The 13936-nt window shown below is 41.2% G+C and overlaps 1 pseudogene; it reads left to right on the top strand.

Moving 5' to 3' along the window:
- The first annotated feature begins 5121 nt into the window (after positions 1 to 5121).
- Positions 5122 to 7302, top strand: LOC119540851 (annotated as a pseudogene).
- Positions 7303 to 13936: the final 6634 nt, after the last annotated feature.

Here is a 13936-nt window from a genome sequence, read left to right on the forward strand (position 1 = left end):
TGCTCTAACAGAGGAAGAGAACAGCATTGTGTGGGAGACAAGGTGTGGATAACTTAGTTTTACTTTGATTAAGTAAATATAAAACCCAGGGGATGGAAAGGAAGAGCCTCAGGGAAATCAGAGCTAGTGTTCCACAAAACATATTAACCTCACAAATGAGACAAAGGCATGGGTTTAAAGAAATACACTTTAATATGTTACACAAACTCTTTTAAGTGTGGATCCAAAGGGAGAGATCTCTCTTCCTCACATGGATAGAAATGCCAATTTAATTTTCCGTATAATAGATACATCCTAAAGGGGAGGGAGAGAGCTGAGTTGAGAGTGCTTTAGAGCTGAGAAACATTGGAATGGATCATGAAAGGGTAGGGTAATAAGAGGATATAGGTAGGTTTAACAGGTAGAGTTTGGGGTGATGGAAAAGTTTTGGTAATGGATGGTGGTGATGATAACACAACAACATGAGTGTAGTTAACACCAATAAATTGTATACTTGAAAGTGGTTATAATGTTATGTTACGTTGGATATATGTTACCATGATAAATTAAAAAAAAAATATATGATATGGGCAATATCTGTGACCATGGGCAGGTCACTTTGTGTTTTCGTTTTCTTGGTTGCTCAAGCAATTACACATTGGTTCAGCTTAAACTATGGTAATTTATTAGCTCACGATTTTGAGGCTGAGAGAAAGTCCAAATCAAGGCATCATCAAGGTGATGCTTTCTCCCTGAAGACTTTCTCCTTGTGGTGCTCTGGGGCTGGCTGCTGGCGATCCTTGGTCCTGGGTTCCTTGGTCACATGGGAAGACACCTGGCGGCCTCTTCTGGCCTCTCTGTTCTCTTCTGGGTTCCAGAATTTCCACTTCTTGCTTCCCGTGTCTTTCTGTCTGTCTAAATTTCATTCTGCTTATAAAGGACTCCAGTAAGAGGATTAAGACCCATCCTGATGGAGGTGGGTCTCACCTTAACTGAAGTCACCTCATCAAAAGTTCCTACTTACAATGGGTTCACACCCACAGAATGGATTAAATTTAAGAACATGTTTTAAGTTTTTCTGGGGGTACAAAAAGCCCACACACTTCAATTCTGTTACATATAAAATGAAAAGGTCAAACTGGATGAATAGTTTGGGTCTCATTGGGACTGTGGGGGATGGGATGCATCCAGGCGGCTGTAGTCCTCTTTAATAGAGGCTATACCAGATCTTTCATCCTAGGGAATGAAACCAAACTTCCCAAGGGTCAAACATCTCTGAAGTGCTCACAGCTGCTGATTGCTAATCAAGCATGTATTGAGCCAGGAACCAGGATGAGGGAGCTGAACTTTAGCATCCCTGTGAAGTCAAGTTCTATGTCCTACAAGTGTCCCTCACCTCACCTACCAGGGTCTTGGACATAACAGAAGCTGAATGAGTGAAGGAGTAAATGAATGAATGAATGAATGGACACCCTCAACCTGATGAGTCCCACAAGATTTCTGGGCCTGGAAGTCAGTGTTGAAACAAAAGGTTGTAAGGGTCGTCTAGCCCATGATGTCCCGGGCAGACATAAGGATGTGCCAGGCTCCTGACTGGCGTCTGCTCCCCCCCATCCTTCCATCATCTGTTCTCCACATGGTCTTGGAAATGTAGATCAAATCATGGCACTCACCTATGTATAATCCTCTGTGTCTTGCCATTTCACCAAGAATAAACTACAAATACCTTGGTTCCCAAAGCCCTCTGCTCTGCTGCCCACACTGTTGCCACACCAGCATCTCTGTTTCTGGAACACATGAGCTTGTCCATTCCTGAGGCTTCATCCTCACTTTTCCCCCAGCCTGGAACCCTTTTTCACCATCTACCATTGCTCGTCAGCCAGGTTCATGTCCACAGAGAGGACCAACCCTGACCAGCCAAGCTAAGGTAGTCTCTCACACGTCATATGTAGCTGAGAAGGGTTGACCAGTGTGGAAAGGAGGAAGGCTAGAAAGAAACTGGGTATGTTGAATTGAAGTTAGCAGTATTGGCATAAATTCACGGTTTTTGAAAATTTTATATATATATATTTACATATACATATATACATACACTCAGATAAATATAGAAATTATTATGGATGTGTGTGTACATATATACAACCACATATTTCCTAGCTCTGCCAGCTGTAAGGGCTTAGAAGCAATGATATCCAGTAGCTATGAGCACGACTAGCTTTCAGCTCTTGGTTGGAGAAATAGCAGACTCCTGGGCTGCAGGAGGGAAGGTACAAGATAAACCTGGAACATCTTTTTGTGCCTAAAAGTAAAGTGCCCAAGTTTGATGGGGACACATCAAAAGCACACAGGAACCAGCTTGAAGAGGCTTTCACTGACCAATTTTAGAATATTTAAGTGTCCAAATAAATAACTGGATAATAATCCATTAAATGAGATAGGAACACATGAGTCTATACTGATAAAAAAAAGTAAATAATTAAACACATAAGGATAAGAGATAGCTCTGCTTCACAGTGGAATGGCAACTAATAAATGTAGAAGGAATGATGGAAATAAGTAACTACCATTTGGCAGTGAGAATGGTAGTGGTTGATATATGTGGGTAGCTCTGGTGAGTGGCTGCTGGGTGGAAGCTTGAAGATTCTCTTAGTTTTCCTTGCTGCTATGACAAATACCACATAATGGTTTGGCTTAAACAACAGGAATTTAACAGTTCATGGTTTTGAGGCTAGAAGCCCCAAATCAAGGAATCAGCAAGGTGAAGCTTTCTCCACAAAGTCTGTAATATTTTGATGCTGGCTTGCCAGCAATCCTTGGGGTTCCTTGGTTTTCCTGTCCTGTGACAATGTCCTCTCCTTTCCCTTCTGGGTCCCATTGACTTCCAGCTTCTGGCTTCCACCTGTGGCTTTCTCTCTCTCTGTATGAATTCCTTTTATTTACAAAGGACTCCTGTCATCCAGATTAAGGCCCAAACTCATTCAGTTGAGCCACACCTTAACTTAACTTAAAATAACATCTTCCTAAGATCCCATCTATAATGGGTTTACACCTACAGGAATGTGGACTAAGATTAATAACATGTCTACCACAATGAGAAATGGGATACTGGCAAAATATTGGTCTATCATTCACCAAAAATTAATCGAATACAAGGAGGAAAATGGCAGACACAACTTGACTAGGTGATTGTGGTGGTTCGAAGGTGTATGTACCCCAGAAAGGCATGTTCTTAAATCTAATCCATTCCTGTGGGCATGGACCCATTGGAGGTAGGACCTTGTGATGAGGTTACTTCAATTAAGGTGTGACCCACCTCATTCAGGATGGGTCTTAATCCTCTTACTGGAGTTCTTTATAAACAGAATGGTATGAGAGAGAGAGAGAGAGAGAGAGAGAGAGAGAGAGAGAGAGAGAGAGAGAGCGCACCAGAGAAGGAAGAAGCTAAGATCAATGATACCTGGATACCTGGAAGGAAAGGACAGACCAGCAGATGCCACCATATGCCTTTTCATGTAGCAGAGGAGCCAAGGACCCCCAGCAGCTGGTCTTTAGGAAGAAGGCAAGAAAGCTTCACCCTGGTGAGACCTTGATTTGGTCATTTTTCTCAGCCTCAAAACTGTAAGTTAATAAACTCCTGTGGTGAAGCCAACCCATTTCATGGAATCTGCTTTCAGCAGCCTAGCAAACTAAAACAGTGATGAAGGTCAACAATGCCACAGATGGGAGAGGTCGGCGCTGTGAAGAGCACAGCATCATTTCTGTGGCATTCCTGCCAAGAGTTCAGAGGGAGTATCAGCTTGCAGGATGAGACACAGGCACTCTTCAAGACTGCCAAGGACTTGTGAGGCTGGGAAACCATTCCCAATTGAAGGATTCTGATGGGACTTGTCAACGATGGCCAATGCATGTCCCACACAGAATCCTAGATGAGAAAGACAAAGAGACATTGTTGGGACCATTGGTGAAATTTGAACAGGCTCTGTGAATTGGATGGCTGTCCTGTATCAGTGTGTTGATTTCCTGACTTGGATGGTCATATGGTGTGGATCTTAGGAAGTACATCCTGGAAGTGTACAGGGGTGATGGGGCATGAGGTCAAAAAGACACTAAATATGTAAAGAGAGAAAAAGAGACAAGCAATGTAGTGAAATATTAACAACTGGGGAAGGTGGTTGAAGGGGAGGGTTCTTTATACTGTTCTGACTTTTCTACAGATCATAAACTATTTCAAAATAAAACTTTAAACATGGATATGGTAATCCCTTCTTCATCTACCTTTCACACTTTTTGAAAGGATCAGATGAAATAATGTTAAATTTCCATTAAAAGATGTTTTAATGCAAAAATACGTATTCATCTTAAGTATGTATTTGCTTAATTGTTTATCACCCCCCACAAGTTTATTATTCCTACTCAAGAATGTAAGATCCATGGGAACAGGGACCTCTCCTCTTACTTCCTGCTGGATCCCTATGCCTAGAAGTGTTTGGCATAATAAATATCTGCTGAATAAATAAATGAGTTACAGAAATTATTTTATACTTATTTTCATTACAGTATCATGACATATATATTAATACAGAGAAATTCAATTTTTTTCTCTTAGAAATCTTTATAATTGATATATTATTAGAGCAACCTACTGATGCACAACTAAATATGTACTAAATGGTAGCTAAGCATATTCTTCTGCAGATAAAATCTGATGGCTTCCTTGATATATGGGTTGAAGATAACTGTTAGTTGACTAGAGCAGACAAAACCTGAGGAAGCATGCATTTTCTATCACAGAAACAGACCCCAAGACAAATTTCAAAGAATCTAGGCAGACATGGGGCATTATTCCATTCATTGCTATGACTTGACCTTTGGGAACGTGTCACACTGTCTGCCTGTCTGACAACAGCAGTGTAGAATATTTTCTAGCAAATAGAATCCTCTCATTGTATAAAAGTTTGAGTGAATTATCAAGGTTGGTGCAAAGTCGCAGTAGGCTCAGCCAAGGCAGGAAAGAAAAATGCAGAAGCATTTGTTTATTCTCAGAGCCACTAAGTGTGAATGATTTTCCACAGTTTGTCACTCCCAAAGCTAAAACAAAACATCCCAGAGAGATGAAATTTGCCCCACTGCTTAACCGGATGCATGGTGCGGGCAGAGGTGAGAATCCAGTTCTGATAAAAGGACATCAGCTTTCTTGGGATGCGCCTCGCCCGAAGATTGTCTCTGGCTCCGAGACCCCGACCTGATCCTGCCGTCGGGTGATGTCTCTGCACAGTGCAGAGGGAGGATAGGCCGCACCTTGCTTCTTTGCCAGGTTCTAAGATGGACGACCGCGTAAACGCGGGAGGCCGGGGAAGGCCGCTCTGGGCGAGCACGTGGTGCGCCTCTCGCCTGCTCCCAGGGCTGCCGGGATAGTGGCGGAGTCCTGAGGCCTCTCGCCGCCGAGGGGCAGGGAGGGCCCCAGAGGCGGGGCTGCTGCCTCCTCTGAGAGGCTCCCCGGGATAGTAACCCCAGTCTCTTATTTCCTTGCACAGCTGAGAGGCCCCCTGCTCGAGGCCCGCATCCCCATAGCTGTGGATCCAGAATTCCTTCAGCAGCAGTAGGACCGCAGCAAGATTTGGCATAGTTCCCTTATTCAGGCACTGCCATGTACTCCGGAGAGAAAAGTGTATAAATTTTCTGAAAATTGCTGCTTAGGTTAACTAACCTGTGGTAATCCTCTTCTGCCTGACGAACTATGGTTTGCTTGATTTGTTTCTTCATTCCCGTCAGGCTGTGATCTCTATGGATCTGAATGTCATCCCTCGCTTCAGGGTTGACATACTGGATGCATTCAGTGAGAGAGATAAGGTCAAGTTTTCAATGCGTGCCAAGATCGCACTATCCCCATTTCAGAGTCCAGGGTTTTCTATTACTAGGTGTGCTGGTTTGAACCTGTCATGTACCCTAGAAAAGACCATGTTCTTATAATCCACTCTTGTAGGGGCAGACTTATTGTGGATGGAACCTTTGGGTTAGGCTATTTCAATTGAAATGTGACCCAGCACATTCAAGGTGGGTCTTAATCCTTTACTAGAGTCCTTTATAAGAGGATAAAAGATAGTAAAGGCCAAGATTGCTGAGAGAAATGCCCAGAGACATTTGGAGGGAGCCATTGAAACCAGAACCCAGGAGAGAAGGACCAGCAGATGTCACCGTGTGCCTTCCCATGTGACAGAGGAGCCCTGGATGCCAGCAGCCTTTCCTCAGAGAAGGTATCTTCCTCTTGATGCCTTAATTTGGACATTTTCATGGGCTTAGACCTGTAAATTTGTAACCAAAGAAATCCCCATTGAAAAAGCCAACCCATTTCTGGTTTATTGCATTCTGGCAGCTTTAGCAAACCGGAACACGATGCAACAGGAAGACTTTATGAAACAACAGGCTATGCAGGGCTTATTACACCTGCTCCCACAAAACCTGACTTTGATGGCCCTTAAGAGAAGATGCAGAAACTGAGAGAGGGTGAAGGGTCTATGACCAAAGAAGACTTGACCAAGATGTAGCAAGAACTGGAAGCTGAATATCTTGTTGTCTTCAAGGAGACCATATCCTCCCACAAGGTCTTTGTCAGCTTTCTTCTCACCTTGTTCTCAGTAAAGATCAAAACTATCATGTTTTTCTGGCATATGACCAGGATCTAAGTGATGGGCAAAAAAATACCAAAGAGGTGTTTGGTGGCTTTTTTAAGGTGGATGACTTCTCTGAGCAAGAGAAGAATTTCCTTATTACCTATTATAATAGGATCAAGAAGTCATGTGCAAAAGCTGATAAAATGACTATATCTCATTAAAATGATGCAGATGACTGGATCCCCACTGCCACTTGCTTTCATAGCCTGGCTTTAGAAGAGCCCATGGTCATCAAAAAGTACCTATAGAAGGTTGCTGAGCTATTTGAAAAACTTGGGAAAGTAGAGGGTCGATCTCATCAGATGAAGATTTGAAGCTGACAAGAGCTCCTTCGATACTACATGCTCAACATTGAGGATCTCCTATACAGATGTACCAAAGCTCTCATTGTCTAGGAAAACTCCACCAAAGCTCTGGATAAGGCTTAGTTAAAAAGCAGAGATGTTAGGTTGGCTGAGGCATACCAACAGGAATGCTGCCAAAAATTTGAACATCTTTCCAAATCAGCAAAAGAAGAACTGATAAATTTCCAACAGAAGAGAGTGGCAGCATTTAGAAGGGCTCTAACTGAAATGTCTGAACTGTAAATAAACATACTAGGAACTGTGTCTCCCTTTTGCCAATCTGCATTGGCTTGTTCAAGAACAATTGACCTATCTTTATTCTGAATGAAGTAAAGAAAGTGAATGGAAAAGCCGACATCACTTGCCCTTAAATCATTCAGCACAGAAGATTTAATAGTTTTGACTTCAGTTTAAAGCCATGCAAATAAATATTCTGATTTCTAAAGACTTTTAACACTTAGCCATGTTGGTTAAAATTATTTTTATTGCATATTACTTGGACATAACTAATCTTTTCCTTATGCATTTAATACTTCAAATTGGGCAGATTCTAAGTACTGGGTTCTCCTATAATTTGTCTTTAGGTATTAAGAAAGAGTGCGGGAAACATGTGCCTTCTGGAAACAAGAAATTGCCTGTTACATGTTTGTCTCATGATTTCATGTGCCCATGTCCCCCAAAACTGAATATTTTAGGATGGGGGCCAGTTAGAATTATTCAGCACCTTGTTGTAGGTAAAAGACATTCCATTCCTAATTGGGCAATTTTTTCTACCTGTTAATCTCAGAGTGCTTTAGTTACCTGAAGTGTTTTGTGCTGTTTTGTATATATTATGTCCCCCAGAAAAAGCCATATTCATTAATGCAATCTTGTGGGGGCAGATTAATTAATCTTTTTGATTAGGGTGTGACCTCTTGACTGGATGTTTCCATGGAGATTTGGCCCCACCCATTCAGGGTGTATCTTGATTAGTTTACTGGAGTACTTTAAAAAGAGCTCCAGACCCAGATGCTTGCTGATACTTTGAGATGCTAGTCCAGAGTTTGCTCCAGAGAAGCTAAAAGATGAAAACGCCTCAGGATATGCTAAGCCAAGACCCAGATGCTTGCCAACAGTTAGCGATGGTTGGAGATGTGGACAGGAAAACTTTTGGAGATGCTAAGCTAAGAGATGAAACCCAGAGTTTGTCCCAGAGAAGCCAAAAGAGACCCAGAGACATTTTGGAGAGAGCCATTTTGAAACACAGCCTGGGAGCAAAGGACCAGCAGATACCAGCCATGCGCCTTCCCAGCTAACAGAGGTGTTCTGGACACCATCAGCTGTTCTTCAATGAAAGTATCATCTGTTCATGCCTTAGTTTGGACAATTAGAATGTAAACTTGTAACTTTATAAACACCCTTTATAAAAGCCAATCCATTTGTGGTATTTTGCATAATGGCAGCTCTAGCAAACTGGAAAATGTTTGTAGTATTATGAAAGCAGAAATATCTCATTTGTCTTTATACACCTTTTGTGGCTCCATTTTTGTAGTTGGGATTTAAATATTTGAAGGGAGAGAAGTGTCTAAGGGTAAAGAAACAATATGGACTATTTTGGAAATGGCCAGAACTACATTCAGAACTGTGAGCCCCTCCCTAACTGGTTGTGGGGCATAAATGTTGTTTGGGCTTTTGTTTTTTATAAAGTGTAAAATAAAATAATGAAACATGCTAAACAAAAACAACAACAACAAAAAAGGGCAACATCAACCGCTTAAGACTTGAGACACCATCGGAACTCTTTAGAGAGTATGTGCAATACAAGGCACAAATAGCATTATATATTTATATATCTTTCATTCTCTCTTAATAAAAATGTCCCCTATGGAAATAGTTCTTTCCTTTTTTTCTGTTCCTCTTCAAGGCACTTTCATATATCTTTGCCACCCCCTTAAGTCAAAATTCACCTGTGTTCCCCCTATATTCTTCTCTCCCTGGGGGAGATGCCTTACTATATCACTTTCCATTTCTGTGCTTTTTTTCCAAAAATTATAGCTTTAATCTATGTATATGGATTTCAGATAATCTGAGGAAGAAAGGATTTAGCAGTATAAGGGATGTAAAATGTGGGACCACACTCAAACACCAATATTTCAAAGATTAAGTAGAATCAAGTTTCGGTGGCATCTTAAAAACTCCTGGGACATGAAATTGTAACATATCACTGAGAATGGGACAAAAATATCTCTCCCTATGTGTCTGGCTCCAGTTTATGTTTTAATGCTGATTTTGCTTTTTTTTTTTCATCTCCTCTTCATCTAATTTATGTCATCCTGTTGAATTTTATATATCCCCCTGTTTCATCTTATATTCTATTTGTATACATAGCACCGACATCACCGACCAATTAGGGAGTAGTCCTTAGTTACTTATATTTACTACAGAATCGCAAACAGATGTACAGCAATATCAAAATCACTTTCATAAGCCATCTATTGACAATATTGCAGATCTTCTAAGAAGTTATATCTTTTACAAAGTCTGATTCATACAAAACAGACACCCAACAATAAGAAAATGGTTTAATAAACTATGATGGATCAAGGACATGGAATGTTAGGCTGCCACTAAAAATGATAATTATGGAGTCTGTTTAGAAATATAGGATTGTATAATATTTTCTGGAAAAATAGAATACACAAAGGGTACATACAATCTGATTATAACCATGTTAAATATTTATGCACTAGAGAAAGAATGAAAGGTAATATGAAAAAGGTGAGGATATGCATTAAATGTTTTGCAAAAATATTTAATCTTGATGATGCATTATCTTTACATTAAACAAAGATACACATTGTTTGTGAATGTTCCAAAAGTAAGTGTGACCTGTAAGGTGGATCCTGAGCTTTGTTGCTCAAGCAGAGAAAGGCATTCAGTTATAATGCTGTCTAAGAATACTAGGGCATTCTCTTTCTCCCTGCTGAGGATATCTCAAGTCTGTAAAGAGAGTTAAGTATATCTGGTTTGCCCAGAGCAGTAAGTGTGAAACCACTGAATGGAGTAGTTGGAGAAATAATGGGCAAAATTCCTTCAAACATTCTTTCATCCATTCATTTATTCAAGAAATATCTATGGGGACACTCAGCACATGCCAGATCCTGGAAATACCAAGAGAGACATAGTCCCTGCCCCCAGGGGATTTATATTCTGGCCAGGAAGACATGGTTAATCCAAATTGAGATTTGTCATGTTGACATTGCAGTTCTAGAGTTTTCTACATAAGGAAATACATTCAGGTTTCAAGAGCAAAGTGGGCATTTGACTCTACCCCCTGGCTTCCCGGACGTCTGACAGCCCCTAATTCTCCTGTGTTATATGAAGTCTTGGTGAGAGGTTAAGTTCACAGGCTTCTCCCCAGCAAGAAACTGAAGGGTTGTATTCTTCTTCAGGTTGGAGTGTGTGTCTGGGGTGAGCATGGGCCTACCAGATACTCTCTCCCAGATTCCGCCCCTGAGTGAAGGCTGGGAGGAGGGCTGGGTCTTTCTCCGAAGCAGAGGCGGCAGGCTGGCTGCCGACTCCTGTGAGGGGACAGCTGCTGGGTTGTAGGACTTTGGTGCTCCCTCATCTCTGCTGGCTCTCAGCTGGGTCCTTCAGTCTTCTACTGATTCTGTGAGCCGCATCCCCCCTTCCCCACACACCCCCTTCCCTTCCCATAAATTTCTTTTTGCTTATCTTTGCCAGAGTTGTTTTCTGTTGCTTGCAATCAAGAACTCTGATCAATACCAAGAGAAATGTAGTAGGTCTGATACAGCAAAGGAACCAGAAATAAGACAAACCTGGGGTCAAATCCTGCTTCAACCACTTAGAAATCTGGACAAGTCATGAAAGCTATGAAAGCCTCAGTTTCCTCATCTGAGATTGGGGAGAGTGGTACCTACCTCCTTGGTGATGTCTAAATAGAAAAATGGAAACAAAGAGTTTGACACAATGCCTGGCTCATTCTAGGGCCTGAATAGGTTTCCTTATTCCTTGTTCCTTCCTCTCTGTCCCTTTTTTCTTAAACCCCCTCCCCCCCCCAAAAAAAAAAAACAAAAAAACAACAAAACAAAACAAAACAAAAAATCTTGGTGATCTGTTGGCTGGCAGGAATTTAAAACCAAACCAAGGAAATAAGAATCTATAGTTCTTCACTCTCTAAGTTCCTGTTTTCTCTTCCTTAATAAATATTTCAAGATAATTTCTGGCATGACATTTGTATTGGTACAACTAAATAACTGGATTCAGCAATTCTAAACTCAGCAGACAATTTACTAATGGAATAATACACATATTTGCTCACAATAGTAAAAAAATGGAATACATTTTTGGTGACAATATTAAAAACAAAGCTGAATAACTCTTCCAGCCCATTCTAGCCCCAAAAGGGAGATATAGGGAATTTACTCCATCATCAAATGATTGACAGTGTTTAAAACACACAATAACAAAAACAAACATCCCAAACCACCTTGCTAAAATCTCAGAGCTAACTGACCCCACAGCTTCATACAAGAGCAGCATCCAACATCCCTAATTACTCTAGGGATTTACAAATTTGATTTCCCATTTCAATATCCGCCTCACTGCAGAATCAGTGCCTGTTTGGGAAAAAAACATCTTGATTTGTTTTTGTAAAAGGCAAGTGATATTCACGTTCTTCTCAAGCCCGTGGAAGTAGCTTTGCTCCTTATACAATCGTTCTACTTAGCATACACTTGAGTGTGTCATTCATCCCTTCACTTCATCACGTACAACTAAGACCATCTAGTGTTATTAATTCTTCCTCTGACTTGACTGGGCAAAGAGGGGCAGCTTCCTAAAAATTATAATTTTATTGCTTTGGAGATAGAATCTTAGTTCACAGAAATTAGAATGTGATAGTGGAGATTTGGGGGCTGGCTTCTCATGCTACCACATACACTGTGGGAGCTAGTGTTTGCAGCACGTTTAATCCACTAATTGAAATGTTCCAAATAATTTCAATTCACAGGAGACTTTTATGTAACAACGAAGCAATCACGCTGATCTTTATTCTCACTCTCTGCCCCAGAGCCTCGGGGAATGTTCTCAAAGCAAAAGGATTTGCATATCTATGCCAAATGTACTCAGTATTGAAACATCCAGAGTAATTAGTTTTAAATGAAGGAAACAATCAAGCAAGTTACTCCAAAACTTAGTGGCTTAAAAATTTTTTTATTGATACCAATCAAAAGTGGTGGGCTCTCTGCCCAATGTGCTCAAATGACCAGTTCCTGAGACACTGGGGTTTCAAAGAGAGAAAAAGTTTATTGCTAGGTGTGAAGCAGGAAATCAGATGGCCTATTGGCCTGAAATCTATCTCCCTGAACTGCAGTAATTCTGATGGTTTTATAGTATCAAAAGATGGCAGATTTTAGTATAATGAGCACAATGGCCCCTAATGATGTAATCAGTAGTGATCTAATTATTGAACATGCACAGATTAATTACATGCTTTGTCAGAGAGTGTGTGTAAGAAAATTGCAGCCTTAATATGATGATGGCTATGATTTTTAGCATATAATGAGGTATAGGTCACTTACAGGCTAAAGTTTAAGCTACTGAGCATGTCAGGTGGAACAATTTTGGTTAGATTCTACTCTGTCCATCAAGATAGCCTTGGAATTGGGATGGGTTAGTTCTGGGCTAACTCTAGGCATTTCTTTAATAAACATTAGGGCCTGTCTTTAGTGATCATAAGACTCTAAAGTTGAAAAAAACAGATAAAGGGATACAAGTGAGGGTCAGTCAAGGTTTTTACAACCACAAGGGCACAAGACAAAGGCTATACAATCATTATCAGAGATCAAAGCAGCTGGATTTCAGTTTCCTAAGTCATGGAAACTGGAAACCATGAGAGATAATTCATAATGTGAAAACACAGGAGCTTCATTTTCGGGGACCCTCCCAGACCTCCCCCCATGCATTTCTTCTTCTGGCTCCTTATTCATATCCTTTAATAAAACTTTAACCATCCGTGTAGCACATCCCTGAGTTTTGTGAGTCATCTGAGTGAAGGATCAAACCTGAGGGGGTGCTGGGTATTAGGTTCAGAGCCGTTCAAGAATCCACACAAATGCAGCGAGTCATGGTTTAAGTAGAGAGTTTAAGGTTTATTAGAGGAAGAAAGCAGAAGAAAGCAGGTGGGAGCCATAAGAAAAGAAAGAAAGGAAAAAATGGCTCCGACCCTCTATCTGAGAGCAGCATTTTTAAAGGAAAAACCCACGTGGGGAGGGAAGGGTGTTGGGGGAGAAGGTTCCTGCTGAGTGTGTTCTGGGCCTCGATTGGGTGGGTGTCTGTCAACTTCTAGGCTGAGAGGTTGTTAGGATTCTAGCCCATTATTCTTCTCAGAAAAGCAGCTACATTATCTATCTAAGGAGAGCAGGCCTTTTCAGTTGTTTGCCCTACAGAAATATCTGATCTTGCTTGTACCCGCCTTTTCGGGTTGGGGCACCACTGTGGCAGGGACAGCCTTAAACAGCCTTCATTCTTTAGTTTATGGGGCGCCTGTTTTCTGTGCGATAACCTGCGGGGCCTCTGGGTTAGAAACTCCTTCTACATGTTACTTCCTTTCTTTCTGGGATCTAACACTGGGAACCCCTGAATTTGTAGGCAGTTGGCAGAAGTGCAGGTAGCCTGGGAACCCCTGAATGCTTGATGTGAAACCATATGCCACAAGAAAGGAAAAAGAGAGAATACAGTTTTCTCTCCTGAAATGATTTCATGTCCTTTTCCTTTTTTGCTGGATACTTACTGAAATGGAGATTAGTTTTGACTTCCTTTAGACTTTCAGCATGAATGCAGCGGTGGTGGTGGTAGAGATATGAATCTCTACCAAATAACACAGATCAGAACGATCCATCTGACCCAGTTAATGTTTGGCACAATGGAGGGTGAATGTGA

Source organism: Choloepus didactylus, chromosome 7 (assembly GCF_015220235.1).
Source record: "Choloepus didactylus isolate mChoDid1 chromosome 7, mChoDid1.pri, whole genome shotgun sequence".
Classification (NCBI taxonomy): domain Eukaryota; kingdom Metazoa; phylum Chordata; class Mammalia; order Pilosa; family Megalonychidae; genus Choloepus; species Choloepus didactylus.